The sequence below is a fragment of the Mustelus asterias genome, chromosome 14, assembly GCF_964213995.1.
Source record: "Mustelus asterias chromosome 14, sMusAst1.hap1.1, whole genome shotgun sequence".
Lineage (NCBI taxonomy): Eukaryota > Metazoa > Chordata > Chondrichthyes > Carcharhiniformes > Triakidae > Mustelus > Mustelus asterias.
The window spans coordinates 91934766-91949579 of record NC_135814.1 but is presented as its reverse complement, the minus strand read 5'-3'; the positions used below and the strand labels follow the sequence as shown (position 1 = coordinate 91949579).

At 54.4% G+C, this 14814-nt stretch overlaps 1 protein-coding gene across 5 annotated transcripts in view; it reads left to right on the top strand.

The window, feature by feature from the left end:
* Positions 1-14814, top strand: part of LOC144503876 (receptor tyrosine-protein kinase erbB-4-like) — a 1146325-nt gene that overhangs the window by 784106 nt on the left and 347405 nt on the right. The gene's annotated exons all lie outside the window — the stretch shown is intronic.

Here is a 14814-nt window from a genome sequence, read left to right as displayed (position 1 = left end):
CTCTCATTCACAGACACGCTCCTGTCTCTCTCTCATTCACACACACGCTCCTGTCTCTCTCACATTCACACACACGCTCCCGTCTCTCATTCACACACACGCTCCCGTCTCTCTCATTCACACACACGCGCCCGTCTCTCTCATTCACACACACGCTCCCGTCTCTCTCACATTCACACACACGCTCCCGTCTCTCTCACATTCACACACACGCTCCCGTCTCTCTCTCATTCACACACACGCTCCCGTCTCTCTCACATTCACACACACGCTCCCGTCTCTCTCTCATTTACACACACGCTCCTGTCTCTCTCTCATTCACACACACGCTCCCGTCTCTCTCTCATTCACACACACGCTCCCGTTTCTCTCACATTCACACACACGCTCCCGTCTCTCTCTCATTCACACACACGCTCCCGTCTCTCTCTCATTCACACACACGCTCCCGTCTCTCTCTCATTCACACACACGCTCCCGTCTCTCTCTCATTCACACACACGCTCCCGTCTCTCTCTCATTCACACACACGCTCCTGTCTCTCTCTCATTCACACACACGCTCCCGTCTCTCTCTCATTCACACACACACGCTCCCGTCTCTCTCTCATTCACACACACGCTCCTGTCTCTCTCACATTCACACACACTCTCCCGTCTCTCTCTCATTCACACACACGCTCCCGTCTCTCTCACACTCACACACACTCTCCCGTCTCTCTCTCATTCACACACACGCTCCCATCTCTCTCACATTCTTACACACGCTCCTGCCTCTCTCATTCACACACACACTCCCGTCTCTCTCACATTCACACACACGCTCCCGTCTCTCTCTCATTCACACACACGCTCCCGTCTCCCTCACATTCACACACACGTTCCTGTCTCTCTCACATTCACACACACAGGCTCCCGTCTCTCTCTCATTCACACACACGCTCCTGTCTCTCTCTCATTCACACACACGCTCCCGTCTCCCTCACATTCACACACACTCTCCCGTCTCTCTCTCATTCACACACACGCTCCCGTCTCTCTCTCATTCACACACACTGTGGTGAACCATCGTTGGTTACCACTGTGGGTTATTCCAATGTTACTGTTGGGTTAGGGTGTTGCCACTGTGGGGGTTGTTATAATGTTGTTGGGTTAGGGTGTTTACACTGTGGGATTAATATACCTGTGGTGGATGTTGTTATGGCACATCCCGGTCGGGCCCCGCCTCCTGGGGAGAGGTATAAGACCCTCTGCTCAGGCGGGACCCCTCCAGTCAGGATTGGTGTACCCGTGTTAGATAGTTCCATTGTTTATCAATAAAAGCCTTCAATCGCTGAAGCCTTGTACCTCGTGCTTGATTGTCGCGCATCAATTTTATTGATAAACAGAAAACTCTCGACAGTAAAGAGAGTATGGAGCTAATGCTGAAACCAGAGCGTCTGACGCTGGACCCACGTGCGGTCGGTGCCTCTAACACCTTCGACCACTGGTTGAAGTGTTTCGAGGACTACCTGGCAGCCTCTGCAGCAGTTACTACGGACGACGACAAACTCCAGGTCCTCCACGCGAGGGTAAGCGACACGGTCTATCTTGCGATTCGTGCGGCCACCACTTACCCGAGGGCCATCGAGCACTTGAAGAAACGATACACCAGACCACCCAACGAGATTCACGCTCGTTACCTCCTCGCTACACGACGTCGGCAGTCGGGCGAAACCATGGAGGACTACGCCAATGAGCTCTTGCAGCTTGCCAGGGGCTGCGACTGCAAAGATGTGTCGGCGGAGCAATATATGTACGACCTCGCCCGAGATGCGTTCGTAGCAGGGGTAGGGTCCTCGTACATCCGGCTTAAGCTATTGGAGAAAGGGAACCTCAACTTGACCCAAGCGATGGAGATGGCTGAGATGCTGGAGGCAGCGTCGAAAAGCTTGGCTCTGTACCCCGAAGACCACGCGGAGACAACGTGGCAGGAGCAAGCACAAATCCCTCCTTGCCCCACGGGCCCGCGCTCCCATATCGACCCGATGACGGCGGCAGCTCCAGGCGGCCAGCGATGCTATTTTTGCGGAGGAGCCAAGCATCCACGGCAACAGTGTCCAGCAAAAACGGCGATCTGCAGTCAGTGCGGTAAAAAGGGGCACTATGCTAAAGTTTGCAAGTCGAAGCCCAAGAACGGCAGTGCAGCCTGTGACCCTCCAGAGCGGAGACAAGCTCCTTCGACGTCGCGGTACCCGCGAGGCCCGACCACGTGCGAATCCAGGACGGCGCCATTGTGGCTGGCGGAGGAGGAGGATGACCACCAGGAGTCGCTACGCTTGGCGCCCTCACCCACGTGCGATTCATGGGGGCGGCCATCATGGTCGACGACGACCAGGAGCGACCAGCAGGGGTCCTCAGTATCAACCTCGGCTGCATGCAGTGACGCCCGGGGGCCAACGGTGGCGTCGATCTCTCTGGACCAGACAAAGCATCACAGGCTTGACAGTTCGATGATGAACATCAAGGTAAATGGTCGTACTGTGTATTGTCTGTTTGACAGTGGGAGCACCGAGAGTTTTATTCACCCTGACACTGCAAAAAGGTGTGGACTCCGGGTTCTACCTGCCAAACAGACAATTTCTATGGCATCACGGTCCCGGTCTGTACCGATCCAAGGACGTTGTATGGTAACCCTAGAGGTGCAGGGCACAATTTACGAGCGATACAGGCTCCTTGTGTTGCCGCACCTTTGCGCGCCAATTCTCCTCGGACTAAACTTTATGGTCCACATGAAGAGTGTGATCCTACAGTACGGTGGGCCACTCCCTTCACTGGCAGTAGGGAATCAGCCGCAGCCTCCAAATTGCCCAAAGCGCCCCGCATGCAATCTTTCCACACTAAAGATCACCACACCCTCTTTATTTAAGAATCTGGTACCAGGCTGCAAGCCCATCACTACTAAAAGTAGGCGTTACAGCGCTGAAGACCGGATCTTTATCAGATCTGAGGTTCAGCGGCTCCTCAAAGAAGGGATCATACAGCCAAGTGCTAGTCCGTGGAGAGCGCAGGTCGTGGTGGTTAAAAGCGGGAACAAGCCCCGGATGGTCATCGACTACAGTCAGACCATTAACCGTTATACGCAGCTGGATGCGTGTCCTCTCCCGCGCATATCTGATATGGTCAATCAGATTGCGCAGTACCGGGTGTTCTCCACCATAGACCTTAAGTCTGCCTACCACCAACTCCCCATCCGCCCAGAGGACCGACAGTACACGGCTTTTGAGGCGGATGGTCGTCTATATCAGTTTCTTAGGGTTCCATTTGGTGTCACCAATGGGGTCTCGGTCTTCCAGCGTGCTATGGACCGAATGGTGGACCAGAACGGGTTGCGGGCTACCTTCCCGTACCTGGATAACGTCACCATCTGCGGCCATGACCAGCAGGACCATGACACGAATCTCCAAAACTTTCTGCGCACTGCATCTCGCCTGAATCTGACCTATAACAGGGAGAAGTGTGTATTCCGTACGCGCAGGTTAGCTATCCTTGGATACGTGGTGGAAAACGGGGTTATCGGCCCTGATCCAGACCGTATGCGCCCCCTTGCTGAACTTCCCTTGCCCGCTAGCACAAAAGCACTGAGGAGATGCCTCGGCTTCTTTTCTTATTATGCGCAGTGGGTCCCCAACTACGCGGACAAAGCCCGTCCGCTCATTAAGTCCACGACCTTCCCACTCACGCCGGAGGCCCAAGTGGCCTTCAAGGCTTTGAAAAGCGACATTGCGAAAGCCACGATGCACGCGGTGGATGAATCCATCCCTTTTCAGGTGGAAAGTGATGCATCGGATTTCGCCCTGGCCGCCACACTAAACCAGGCAGGCAGGCCCGTCGCGTTTTTTTCCCGCACCCTTCAAGGTCCCGAAATTCGGCATTCAGCGGTGGAGAAGGAGGCTCAGGCCATTGTGGAGGCCGTCAGACACTGGCGCCATTACCTGGCGGGGAAGTGGTTCACCCTGATCACGGATCAACGATCCGTGGCGTTTATGTTCAGTAATACGCAGAGGGGCAAGATCAAGAACGATAAGATCTTGCGGTGGAGGATTGAGCTCTCCACCTATAATTACGATATTATGTATCGTCCAGGGAAGCTCAATGAGCCCTCGGATGCCCTCTCGCGCGGAACATGCGCTATCATGCAGGAGGACCGCTTGAAGGCCCTCCACAATGACCTGTGCCACCCTGGAGTCACCCGACTCTACCACTTCATAAAAGCCCGCAACCTGCCCTACTCGGTGGAGGATGTCAGGTCAGTAACGAGAAGCTGTCGGATTTGCGCGGAATGCAAACCGCACTTTTATCGACCGGACCGGGCACAATTGGTCAAGGCCACTCGCCCCTTCGAGAGGCTGAGTGTGGATTTTAAGGGCCCCCTTCCCTCAACGGACCGGAATGTCTATTTTCTCAATATCAAAGATGAATACTCCCGGTTCCCGTTTGTTGTCCCCTGTGCGGACACGTCGACTGCCACGGTAATTAAGGCATTCAGTGATCTTTTTACCCTGTTCGGGTACCCCTGCTACATACATAGCGACAGGGGCTCGTCGTTCATGAGTAACGACTTGAGGCAATTCCTGCTCTCATACGGGATTGCCTCTAGTAGAACCACGAGCTACAACCCTAGGGGCAACGGACAGGTGGAGAGAGAGAATGCTACAGTCTGGAAGGCTGTCCTATTGGCGCTGAAGTCCAGGGGCCTTCCAGTCTCCCGTTGGCAGGAGGTCCTTCCAAATGCGCTTCATTCCATCCGCTCCCTCCTGTGTACGGCAACCAATGCTACTCCCCACGAGAGGATGTTCTCATTCCCTCGGAAGTCGTCCTCGGGGATCTCCTTACCAGCCTGGTTGACGTACCCAGGACCCGTCCTTCTGCGGCGACATGTGAGGGCCCGCAAGTCCGACCCCTTGGTCGAACCGGTCCAACTCCTCCACGCCAACCCTCAGTATGCCTATGTGGCATATCCTGACGGGCGAGAGGACACGGTTTCGATTCGAGACCTGGCGCCCGCAGGGGACGTAGCAACTCCTGTCGCTCCCATACCCCCAGTCACGAATCCCCTTTCACTTCTTTCTTCCCCAGACGTGGCGCGGTCAGCACCGGGACCAGTGCATAACAGTTATATTCCCATGTACAGCTTGCCTGAGACTCGGAGATCGGCGCCACCACAGAAGGTTCCAGGATCCCCTGCACCACCACCTCACCAGGGTGAACCGGCCCGGGAGTCCTCGAGGGGACAGCCGGACGTTGTTTTGGAGAGAACGCCACCGCAAGCACCTGCTCCGGTGTCGCAACCGGTGTTGAGGAGATCACAGCGACGGTGCGGTCCTCCAGACCGTCTCGACTTGTGAATTTTGTATATATGTGACCTGTTTTCGCACCCCGCCGGCCTTTGTTTTTAAAGGAGGGGTGAATGTGGTGAACCATCGTTGGTTACCACTGTGGGTTATTCCAATGTTACTGTTGGGTTAGGGTGTTGCCACTGTGGGGGTTGTTATAATGTTGTTGGGTGAGGGTGTTTACACTGTGGGATTAATATACCTGTGGTGGATGTTGTTATGGCACATCCCGGTCGGGCCCCGCGTCCTGGGGAGAGGTATAAGACCCTCTGCTCAGGCGGGACCCCTCCAGTCTGGATTGGTGTACCCGTGTTAGATAGTTCCATTGTTTATCAATAAAAGCCTTCAATCGCTGAAGCCTTGTACCTCATGCTTGATTGTCGTGCATCACACACGCTCCTGTCTCTCTCTCATTCACACACACGCTCCCGTCTCTCTCTCATTCACACACACGCTCCCGTCTCTCTCTCATTCACACACACGCTCCCGTCTCTCTCTCATTCACACACACTCTCCCGTCTCTCTCTCATTCACACACACGCTCCCGTCTCTCTCTCATTCACACACACGCTCCCGTCTCTCTCTCATTCACACACACGCTCCCGTCTCTCTCACATTCACACACACGCTCCTGTCTCTCATTCACACAAACGCTCCTGTCTCTCTCATTCACACACACGCTCCCGTCTCTCTCTCATTCACACACACGCTCCCGTCTTTCTCTCATTCACACACACGCTCCCGTCTCTCTCTCATTCTCACACACGCTCCTGTCTCTCTCATTCACACACACGCTCCCGTCTCTCTCACATTCACACACACGCTCCTGTCTCTCATTCACACAAACGCTCCTGTCTCTCTCATTCACACACACGCTCCCGTCTCTCTCTCATTCACACACACGCTCCCGTCTCTCTCTCATTCACACACACGCTCCTGTCTCTCTCACATTCACACACACGCTCCTGTCTCTCTCATTCACACACACGCTCCCGTCTCTCTCACATTCACACACACGCTCCCGTCTCTCTCATTCACACACACGCTCCCGTCTCTCTCACATTCACACACACGCTCCTGTCTCTCATTCACACACACGCTCCCGTCTCTCTCTCATTCACACACACGCTCCCGTCTCTCTCACATTCACACACACGCTCCCGTCTCTCTCACATTCACACACACGCTCCCGTCTCTCTCTCATTCACAGACACGCTCCTGTCCCTCTCTCATTCACACACACGCTCCTGTCTCTCTCACATTCACAGACACGCTCCTGTCTCTCTCTCATTCACACACACGCTCCCGTCTCTCTCACATTCACACACACGCTCCCGTCTCTCTCTCATTCACACACACGCTCCCGTCTCTCTCTCATTCACACACACGCTCCCGTGTCTCTCTCATTCACACACACGCTCCCGTCTCTCTCTCATTCACACACACGCTCCTGTCTCTCTCACATTCACACACACGCTCCCGTCTCTCTCTCATTCACACACACGCTCCTGGCTCTCTCTCATTCACACACACGCTCCCATCTCTCTCTCATTCACACACACACTCCTGTCTCTCTCACATTCACACACACGCTCCCGTCTCTCTCTCATTCACACACACGCTCCCGTCTCTCTCTCATTCACACACACGCTCCCGTCTCTCTCTCATTCACACACATGCTCCCGTCTCTCTCACATTCACACACACGCTCCCGTCTCTCTCTCATTCACAGACACGCTCCTGTCCCTCTCTCATTCACACACACGCTCCTGTCTCTCTCACATTCACAGACACGCTCCTGTCTCTCTCTCATTCACACACACGCTCCCGTCTCTCTCACATTCACACACACGCTCCCGTCTCTCTCTCATTCACACACACGCTCCCGTCTCTCTCTCATTCACACACACGCTCCCGTGTCTCTCTCATTCACACACACGCTCCCGTCTCTCTCTCATTCACACACACGCTCCTGTCTCTCTCACATTCACACACACGCTCCCGTCTCTCTCTCATTCACACACACGCTCCTGGCTCTCTCTCATTCACACACACGCTCCCATCTCTCTCTCATTCACACACACGCTCCTGTCTCTCTCACATTCACACACACGCTCCCGTCTCTCTCTCATTCACACACACGGTCCCGTCTCTCTCTCATTCACACACATGCTCCCGTCTCTCTCACATTCACACACACGCTCCCGTCTCTCCCACATTCACACACATGCTCCCGTCTCTCCCACATTCACTCACACGCTCCCGTCTCTCCCACATTCACACACACGCTCCCGTCTCTCTCACATTCACACACACGCTCCTGTCTCTCTCTCATTCACACACACGCTCTCGTCTCTCTCTCATTCTGTCTCTCTCATTCACACACACGTTCCCGTCTCTCTCACATTCACACACACGCTCCCGTCTCTCTCTCATTCACACACACGTTCCCGTCTCTCTCTCATTCACACACACGTTCCCGTCTCTCTCACATTCACACACACGCTCCCGTCTCTCTCTCATTCACACACACGTTCCCGTCTCTCTCACATTCACACACACGCTCCCGTCTCTCTCTCATTCACACACACGTTCCCGTCTCTCTCTCATTCACACACACGCTCCCGTCTCTCTCTCATTCACACACACGCTCCTGTCTCTCACAGTCACACACACGCTCCCGTCTCTCCCACATTCACACACACGCTCCCGTCTCTCCCACATTCACACACACGCTCCCGTCTCTCTCACATTCTGTCTCTCTCATTCACACACACGCTCCTGTCTCTCTCTCATTCACACACACGCTCTCGTCTCTCTCTCATTCTGTCTCTCTCATTCACACACACGTTCCCGTCTCTCTCTCATTCACACACACGTTCCCGTCTCTCTCACATTCACACACACGCTCCTGTCTCTCTCTCATTCACACACACGCTCTCGTCTCTCTCTCATTCTGTCTCTCTCATTCACACAGACGTTCCCGTCTCTCTCTCATTCACACACACGTTCCCGTCTCTCTCTCATTCACACACACGCTCCCGTCTCTCTCTCATTCACACACACGCTCCCGTCTCTCTCTCATTCACACACACGCTCCCGTATCTCTCTCATTCACACACACGCTCCCGTCTCTCTCACATTCACACACACGCTCCCGTCTCTCTCTCATTCACACAGACGCTCCCGTCTCTCATTCACACACACGTTCCCGTCTCTCTCTCATTCACACACACGTTCCCGTCTCTCTCTCATTCACACACACGCTCCCGTCTCTCTCTCATTCACACACACGCTCCCGTCTCTCTCTCATTCACACACACGCCCCCGTCTCTCTCGGATTCACACACACGCTCCCGTCTCTCTCTCATTCACACACACGCTCCCGTCTCTCTCTCATTCACACACACGCTCCCGTCTCTCTCTCATTCACACACACGCTCCTGTCTCTCTCTCATTCACACACACGTTCCCGTCTCTCTCACATTCACACACACGCTCCTGTCTCTCTCTCATTCACACACACGTTCCTGTCTCTCTCACATTCACACACACGCTCCCGTCTCTCTCACATTCACACACACGCTCCCGTCTCTCTCTCATTCACACACACATTCCCGTCTCTCTCACATTCACACACACGCTCCGTCTCTCTCACATTCACACACACGCTCCCGTCTCTCTCTCATTCACACACACGCTCCTGTCTCTCTCTCATTCACACACACGTTTCCGTCTCTCTCACATTCACACACACGCTCCCGTCTCTCTCACATTCACACACACGCTCCCGTCTCTCTCACATTCACACACACGCTCCCGTCTCTCTCTCATTCACACACACGCTCCTGTCTCTCTCTCATTCACACACACGTTCCCGTCTCTCTCACATTCACACACACGCTCCCGTCTCTCTCTGATTCACATACACGCTCCTGTCTCTCACATTCACACACACGCTCCCGTCTCTCTCATTCACACACACGTTCCCGTCTCTCTCACATTCACACACACGCTCCTGTTTCTCTCTCATTCACACACACGCTCTCGTCTCTCTCTCATTCTGTCTCTCTCATTCACACACACGTTCCCATCTCTCTCTCATTCACACACACGTTCCCGTCTCTCTCTCATTCACACACACGCTCCCGTCTCTCTCTCATTCACACACACGCTCCCGTCTCTCTCTCATTCACACACACGCTCCCGTCTCTCTCTCATTCACACACACGCTCCCGTCTCTCTCTCATTCACACACACGCCCCCGTCTCTCTCTCTCATTCACACACACGCTCCCGTCTCTCTCTCATTCACACACACGCTCCCGTCTCTCTCACATTCACACACACGCCCCCGTCTCTCTCTCTCATTCACACACACGCTCCCGTCTCTCTCTCATTCACACACACGTTCCCGTCTCTTTCTCATTCACACACACGCCCCCGTCTCTCTCTCATTCACACACACGCTCCCGTCTCTCTCTCATTCACACACACGCTCCCGTCTCTCTCTCATTCACACACACGCTCCCGTCTCTCTCTCATTCACACACACGCTCCCGTCTCTCTCTCATTCACACACACGCTCCCGTCTCTCTGTCATTCACACACACGCTCCCGTCTCTCTCTCATTCACACACACGCTCCCGTCTCTCTCTCATTCACACACCCGCTCCCGTCTCTCTCTCATTCACACACACGCTCCTGTCTCTCTCTCATTCACACACACGTTCCCGTCTCTCTCACATTCACACACACGCTCCCGTCTCTCTCACATTCACACACACGCTCCCGTCTGTCTCTCATTCACACACACGTTCCCGTCTCTCTCACATTCACACACACGCTCCCGTCTCTCTCACATTCACACACACGCTCCCGTCTCTCTCTCATTCACACACACGCTCCCGTCTCTCTCTCATTCACACAGACGATCCCGTCTCTCTCACATTCACACACACGCTCCCATCTCTCTCACATTCACACACACGCTCCCGTCTCTCTCTCATTCACACACACGTTCCCGTCTCTCACACATTCACACACACGCTCCCGTCTCTCTCACATTCACACACACGCTCCCGTCTCTCTCTCATTCACATACACGCTCCTGTCTCTCACATTCACACACACGTTCCCGTCTCTCTCTCATTCACACACGCGCTCCCGTCTCTCTCTCATTCACACACACGCTCCTGTCTCTCACAGTCACACACACGCTCCCGTCTCTCTCTCATTCACATACACGCTCCTGTCTCTCACATTCACACACACGCTCCCGTCTCTCTCTCATTCACACACACGCTCCCGTCTCTCTCTCATTCACACACACGCTCCCGTCTCTCTCTCATTCACACACACGCTCCTGTCTCTCACAGTCACACACACGCTCCCGTCTCTCTCTCATTCACACACACGCTCCCGTCTCTCTCTCATTCACACACACGCTCCCGTCTCTCTCTCATTCACACACACGCTCCTGTCTCTCTCTCATTCACACACACGTTCCCGTCTCTCTCACATTCACACACACGCTCCCGTCTCTCTCACATTCACACACACACTCCCGTCTCTCTCATTCACATTCACACACATGCTCCCGTCTCTCTCTCATTCACACACACGCTCCCGTCTCTCATTCACACACACGCTCCCGTCTCTCTCTCATTCACACACACGCTCCCGTCTCTCTCTCATTCACACACGCGCTCCCGTCTCTCTCTCATTCACACACACGCTCCCGTCTCTCTCATTCACACACACGCTCCTGTCTCTCTCTCATTCACACACACGCTCCTGTCTCTCTCACATTCACACACGCGCTCCCGTCTCTCTCTCATTCACACGCACGCTCCTGTCTCTCTCACATTCACACTCTGATGCACGTCAATTGAGCACAAGACACGAGGCTTCGGTAACTGAAGGCTTTTATTGTCTAACAATGGAACTATTAGAACACAAGTACACCACTCCAGACTGAAGGGGTCCCGCCCGAGCAGGGGGTCTTGTACCTCTCCCAGGAGGCGGGGCCCGACTGGGATGTGCCACAACAGCAACAACCACAGGTGTATTAATCCCACAGTGTAAACACCCTAGCCCAACAACAACATTAGAACAACCCCACAGTGGTAACCAACGATGGTTCACCACATTCACCCCTCCTTTGAGAACAAAGGCCGGCGGGGTGCGAAAACAGACTATATTAAAAAAAGTCAACAATCTACAAGTCCAGACGGTCTGGAGGACCGCACCGTCGTTGTGACCTCCTCAATACCGGCGGTGACACCGGAGCAGGTGCTTGCGGTGGCGTTCTCTCCAAAACAGCGTCCGGCCGTCCTCTCGCGGACTCACGGGCCGGTTGACCCTGATGAAGCGGTAGTGCAGGGGATCCCGGTACATTCTGCGATGGCGCCGATCTCCGAGTCTCAGGCAAGCTGTACAGTGGAGTATAACTGTTATGCACTGGTCCCGGTGCTGACCGCGCCACGTCCGGGGGAGAAATAAGAGATAGGGGATTCGTGACTGGGGGTATGGGAGCGACAGGAGTTGCTACGTCCCCTGCGGGCGCCAGGTCTCGGATCGAGACTGTGTCCTCTCGCCCGTCGGGATATGCCACATAGGCATACTGAGCGTTGGCGTGGAGGAGGTGGACCGGTTCGACCAAGGGGTCGGACTTGCGGGCCCTTACATGTCGCCGCAGAAGGACGGGTCCTGGGTACGTCAACCAGGCTGGTAAAGATATCCCCGAGGACGACTTCCGAGGGAATGAGAACATCCTCTCATGGGGAGTAGCATTGGTTGCCGTACACAGGAGGGAGCGGATGGAGTGAAGCGCATTTGGGAGGACCTCCTGCCAATGGGAGACTGGAAGGCCTTTGGACTTCAGCGCTAATAGGGCAGCCTTCCAGACTGTAGCATTCTCTCTTTCCACCTGTCCATTACCCCTAGGGTTGTAACTCGTGGTCCTACTAGAGGCAATCCCGTATGAGAGCAGGAATTGCCTCAAGTCATTCCTCATGAACGACGAGCCCCTGTCGCTATGTATATAGCTGGGGTACCCGAACATGGTAAAAAGATCACGGAATGCCTTGATCACCGTGGCAGTCGATGTGTCTGCACAGGGGACAACAAACGGGAACCGGGAGTACTCGTCTATGATGTTAAGAAAGTACACGTTCCGATCTGTTGAGGGAAGGGGGCCCTTAAAATCCACACTCAGCCTCTCGAAGGGGCGAGTGGCCTTGACCAATTGTGCCCGGTCAGGTCGGTAAAAGTGCGGTTTGCATTCCGCGCAAATCCGACAGCTCCTTGTCACTGACCTGACGTCCTCCACTGAGTAGGGCAGGTTGGGGGCTTTGATGAAGTGGTAGAGCCGAGTGACCCCAGGATGGCACAGGTCATTATGGAGGGCGCTCAAGCGGTCCTCCTGCATAGTAGCACATGTTCCACGCGAGAGGACATCCGAGGGCTCATTGAGTTTCCCTGGACGATACATAATATCGTAATTATAGGTGGAGAGCTCTATTCTCCACCGCAAGATCTTGTCATTCTTGATCTTGCCCCTCTGCGTGTTATTGAACATAAACGCCACGGACCGCTGGTCCGTGATCAGGGTGAACCGCTTCCCCGCCAGATAATGGCGCCAGTGTCTGACGGCCTCCCCAATGGCCTGGGCCTCCTTTTCCACCGCTGAATGCCGAATTTCGGGACCTTGAAGGGTGCGGGAAAAAAACGCGACGGGCCTGCCTGCCTGGTTTAGTGAGGCGGCCAGGGCGAAATCAGATGCATCACTTTCCACCTGAAAAGGGATGGATTCGTCCACCGCGTGCATCGTGGCTTTCGCAATGTCGCGTTTCAAAGCCTTGAAGGCCAATTGGGCCTCTGGCGTGAGTGGAAAAGTCGTGGACTTAATAAGTGGACAGGCTTTGTCCGCGTAGTTGGGGACCCACTGCGCATAATAGGAGAAGAAGCCGAGGCATCTCCTCAGTGCTTTTGCGCTAGCGGGCAAGGGAAGTTCAGCAAGGGGGCGCATACGGTCGGGATCAGGGCCAATGACCCCGTTTTCCACTACGTATCCCAGGATGGCTAACCGGCGCGTACGGAATACACACTTCTCCCTGTTGTAGGTCAGATTCAGGCGAGATGCAGTGCGCAAAAAGTTCTGGAGATTTGTGTCATGGTCCTGCTGATCACGGCCGCAGATGGTGACATTATCCAGGTACGGGAAGGTAGCCCGCAGCCCGTTCTGGTCCACCATTTGGTCCATAGCACGCTGGAAGACCGAGACCCCATTGGTGACACCAAATGGAACCCTAAGAAACTGATACAGACGACCATCTGCCTCAAAAGCCGTGTAATGTCGGTCCTCTGGGCGGATGGGGAGTTGGTGGTAGGCGGACTTAAGGTCTATGGTGGAGAACACCCGGTACTGCGCAATCTGATTGACCATATCAGATATGCGCGGGAGAGGATACGCATCCAGCTGCGTATATCGATTAATGGTCTGACTGTAATCAATGACCATCCGGGGTTTGTTCCCGCTCTTAACCACCACGACCTGTGCTCTCCACGGACTAACGCTGGGCTGTATGATCCCTTCTTTGAGGAGCCGCTGAACCTCAGATCTGATGAAGATCCGATCTTCAGCGCTGTAACGCCTACTTTTAGTAGCGATGGGCTTGCAGCCTGGTACCAGATTCTTAAATAAAGACGGTGTGGTGATCTTTAATGTGGAAAGATTGCATGCGGGGCGCTTTGGACAATTTGGAGGCTGCAGCTGGTCCCCTACTGTCAGCGAAGGGAGTGGCCCACCGTACTGTAGGATCACACTCTTCATGTGGGCCATAAAGTTTAGTCCGAGGAGAATTGGTGCGCAAAGGTGCGGCAACACAAGGAGCCTGTATCGCTCGTAAATTGTGCCCTGCACGTTCAGAGTTACCACACAACGTCCTTGGATCGGTACAGATCGGGACCGTGATGCCATAGAAATTGTCTGTTTGGCAGTAGAACCTGGAGTCCACACCTCTTTACAGTGTCAGGGTGAATAAAGCTCTCAGTGCTCCCGCTGTCAAACAGACAATAAACTGTACGACCATTTACCTTAATGTTCATCATTGAACAGTCAAGCCTGTGATGCTTAGCCTGGTTCAGGGTGATCGACGCCACCGTTGGCCCTTGGACGTCACTGCAGGCAGCTGAGGTCGATGCTGAGGATACCTGCTGGTCGCTCCAGGTCGTCGTCGACCAAGATGGCCGCCCCCATGAATCGCACATGGTTGAGGGCGCCAAGTGTAGCGACTCCTGGTGGTCATCTCCCTCCGACTCCGCCGACCACAATGGCGTCGTCCTGGACTCGCACGTGGACGGACCTCGTGGGTACTTCGACGTCGATGGTGATGATCCCCGTTTTGGAGGGTCACAGACTGCACTGCCGTTCTTGGG